This window comes from Orycteropus afer, unplaced genomic scaffold (assembly GCF_000298275.1).
Source record: "Orycteropus afer afer isolate SDZICR_OR568_19922 unplaced genomic scaffold, OryAfe1.0 scaffold00941, whole genome shotgun sequence".
Taxonomy (NCBI): Eukaryota; Metazoa; Chordata; class Mammalia; order Tubulidentata; family Orycteropodidae; genus Orycteropus; species Orycteropus afer.
The window spans coordinates 51,491-55,869 of NW_006922528.1; the positions used below are offsets into that span (position 1 = coordinate 51,491).

Below are 4,379 nucleotides of genomic sequence, written 5' to 3' on the forward strand. Positions count from 1 at the left end.
GAACTCAAGATTGGCAATACTGGCTGTTTACTTTGGTGGATGACGAATCCAAGATTACTGGGTAGAACTGTGCATTGTTTGCTCACAGACAGTTGTAGGCAGCACAACAGGGTCCAGATCCACAGAAGGTATCTCTTTTTCCCAGGATGTCCATATATATATTGGAAGCAGGTCACATCCCTAGAGAAACTTCCTTTCAATGGACTGGCTGGTCAAAACATGTATAGCTGATCTCATCATGGAAATAATCACATCACAATTGCTTAAACCACTCAGAACTGTGGGCCAGCCAAGTTGACACACCGTCCTAACTATCCCAACCAGTGAAGCTTATATATGTATACATACAGGGAGATATATCTCAAGGATATGGCTCACGAAGTTGTTGAGGCTGGCAATTCCCAAGTCTAAGAGTCACACATCAGGCTGGAAGCTTCTCCTGACTCACATAGTTATAAGGATTGATGAACCCCAAATCAACAGACCAGTTGTCTGGCTGCTGGCTCACAGTTTGTGAGACTTATAAATCTAAGACTGGCAGGCAATATGGATGGCTCCTCTCAAGGCCAAAGGACCAGATGTCAGATTATGATGAGTCTGATTCAGGATCCAGAGTGAGTAAAAAGCCAGAGAGCTTTATAAGAATGACTGTATATATTGTACGTAGCCAATATCCCTGAAGAAACTCCCTTTCAACTGATTGGTTACTCATAACAGATCTCATCATGGAAGTGATTAAAATATATCAGATAACAAAATGGGGGATAAATACATCATTACATAACTGCCAAACTACATTAAAACTGACAAATCACTGAGAGTCATGACCAACCAAGTTGACACAGAATCTTAACCTTGAAAGTCAATGTTCTCTACTTTTCTATACTCAATTTTGACACTGTAACAGGTCTTTCACACTACTGCTCACTTATCAGCTGTCTTTTTATCTAACATTTTGTAATTGTGACAAAAGAAAAATTCTACTATGAGAATATTTTGTGCATTAATGATATGTGTTTGGCAGTAAAGAACCCCAATGGGTGAGGTAAGAGTAGTTAATGGCTGCTTTTACAGCAAGGTTATGTGTCAAAATTGCCATGATTCTCAGTGGATTGTCAGTAAGCAGTGATGTAATTTGACAGTTATGTGATAATGTAGTCATCATCCATTTTGTGATCTGATGTGGTGATCCTTCATTTTTACATAATTCCAATTTTCATATAATAACAGGTTTTCAGAACCTAAGCATGTTGATAAGTAAGAAGTAGGTGTATTCCAATCAAGGCTTTAACTTATAATTTATGCCATAATAACTCTTAATTGTGTATGGTTCACCTGGAGTATTTGACTGGGTTTCATGTACATTTATCTCTCTTTCTTCTACATAGATCATTTGGATGGCCAATAGAAAACACAATTTCTTGTCCTAAATTGAAGTTAATAATTTATCCTGTCAAATATAAAGCCATCTACATAATCTTTCACTTGCTTTATGCTATTTTACCTACCTAACCAAACTCACAAAACTACCATTTCTTTATGATACAAAGAAATCTAAGATGAGTCCCAAAAAACTTGGAGCCCAGTGTACAAAAAACACAAACCCTGAGCCTGTTAATATGGTATGTTTTACTCATATGATTAGATTAGGTTATATGGCACAGTTGATTTTAAGAAAGGAAAATTATATGTGTGTGGGAATGTCCTAATCACCTGAGATCTTTACTTATGGGTCTAGAAACAAGAAGCAGAGAAAATCAAAGATTTGAAGCAGGAAAGAGATGGGACCTGAAGGAGACTCTGTTCCTGCCTTTGAAGGTGAAGGAGAATATGTGTGTCAAGGAATTTGAGTGTCCTTTATGACTGGAAAGCAGCATCATTTGATAGCCATGAAGGAAATGAGGACATCATTCATTATATTAAAAATAACTGAATTTGACCAACAATCTAAATAAGGTTAAATGTGGATTATTTCCCAGAACTTTCAGGAGGGAACTCAGCATAACCAACACTTAGATTTCACCCTTATGACACCTGAGCAGAGAACCCAGTGACATTGTGCCCAGACTTTCTGACCTACAGAACTGTGAGCTAATAAATTAGTGTTATTTTAAAGCTGCTAATTATGTGGAATTTGTTATGCAGAATAGAAAACTCATACATCCTGAATCAAGTAAGTAATTAACACAGCTCAGATATATCTTCCAAATATTTCTTATATTAACAGCTTCCTTTCATATTCCAACTGTAATTGTCAATGTCATAATTTGGACCCTTATTTTCTATATCCTGTACTAATCATGCCCCATGGTAACTTCTTTTTGCTTCTCTACCTATTTGCCCATTAGGAAAAATGTGTCTTCCTAATGCAAAATGATCAACTATTTCCTTGATCATAATCTTTTACTGATTTATCATCACTCAGCAGTATTTCAAAATTGTCTATAACCTGGATTCCTAATTCCTGTTTGATCCAATTTGCTACCAAGAGTCCTCCTTAGATCTTTGCTTAAGACAATCTGAAACCCTGGCACGTGGAAATTCATCATATACTCTCAAAACTCAGTGACTTTGTGTATACTACCTCTATTTTCTAGAATCATATTTTCTGAATTTATTTCCTGGAAGACTTCTAAGCTCAGAGAACATAGAATCTGCAACCAGAGGTATTCATTTACATTAACTCTTTAAGTTTTACCTGCCGTCATTTCTTTTTTCCCTCCAAGTGATCATTACAAACAGCAAGCAAGCAACAACAACAACAAAACCACTGTATTATAATTGTTAGAAATAGTTTTAGTAATAGTGTGAATATTTTCTTCTTTCATTTTTGCATCACTAGGAGCTAGTGGGAACTCTGGTAGCTTAGTGCCTAAAGCACTTGACTGCTAACCAGAAGGCTGGCGATTCGAACCCACCAGCCACTCCTTTGAAGGCAGTTTGAGCAATCTCAAAGTGATACCACTTTGGAAACCCAAGGAGGGGTCATTATTGAGTTGAGTCTGACTCAATGGCACATAACAACAACAACATGAGCTAGTGTATAACAAACACAACTAGTTAATATATAAATCATTAAAAAAAATCAAATACTTTGAAAAGATAATACACAAAATGCTTATTAAATATACAGACAATATTTTTATTTTTAAAAGTGAATTCCCCATGGTTATATGGAATTCATTTCATTCTTATGAGTCTAAACAGAACTTGTACATCATAACAGTGAATAAATTGACACATGCAATTAATTTAAGACATAACTTTATACTCTAAAGACACTATTATCCTGAATCAATGATAAATGATAATATTGTCTGTGGATTTTTTGATGATGATTGGTGTATATTTAATGCTTTTTTTTTTCCAAGAAAAAGTCTTTCAGAATTGATATTTTGCCTGTGTGCTTAGTTATATATCAACAGACACTTATTAAGAAATAGAATAACAAAAAGGAAATGAAGAAATTTTCTGTAATGTGCATTATCTCTAACCTAATAAAATAAGTGTAAAGCAAGGTATTTAGACAAATAATTAAATATTTTCAAAATTTTAAATTCAGATGTTAAATATAACTCATGAATAAAAAACATCACATTTGTAATAAACTTCACACTCTTCTTAAATATATACATGGATATGTAAATGATATCATTGAATGTTATTTATTGTAGTACACATTAACTCCCCAGAATTCTTGAAATATTTTTATAATAGTTCTGTAATAGTTGATCATTTCCTGTTGTAATATTCATCTATATATTTGAAAATTGTGTAAAACTTATGAAGAATTCAGGTAAAGTGCTCATTTTGGCAGCACATATACTAAAATTGGAATGATACAGAGAAGATTAGAATGGCTCCTGTGCAAGTATGACATGCAAATTCATGAATAGTTCCATATTTTTATATGGACAAAGAAACCAGAGACACCATGAAAAACCATATACCATATGACAGAAACCAAATCATATTTGTCAATAATTACACTGAATGTTAAAGAATTAAATGCACCATTCAAAAGCCAAAGATTTGCAGATTGGATAAGAAAACAAAACCAATCAATATACTGCCTACAAGAGACACACCTTAGAGATAAAGACAAAAATAGACTAAAAATCAAAGGTTGGAAGAAGATATCTTAAGCAAATGACAACTGTAAGAGAGCAGGAGTGGCAATAATAATTTCAGATCAAATTGACTTTAAGACAAAAATCACCACACAAGACAAGGAATGACATTATATAATGATTAAAGGATCAATCAAACATGAAGATATAACCATAATAATTGTCTATAGACCCAATGAAAGTGCCCCAAAATACATAAATCAGATTTTAGAATAGTGGAAAAGCCAAATAGATGACTCCACAGTCATA

General features: G+C 33.9%; 1 non-coding gene across 1 annotated transcript; it reads left to right on the forward strand.

Annotated features, from left to right (window-relative positions):
* The first annotated feature begins 3,801 nt into the window (after window positions 1-3,801).
* LOC122151955 lies at window positions 3,802-3,908 on the forward strand. Its single transcript, XR_006164351.1, has one exon. It is a non-coding gene; the product is annotated as a U6 spliceosomal RNA (small nuclear RNA).
* Window positions 3,909-4,379: the final 471 nt, after the last annotated feature.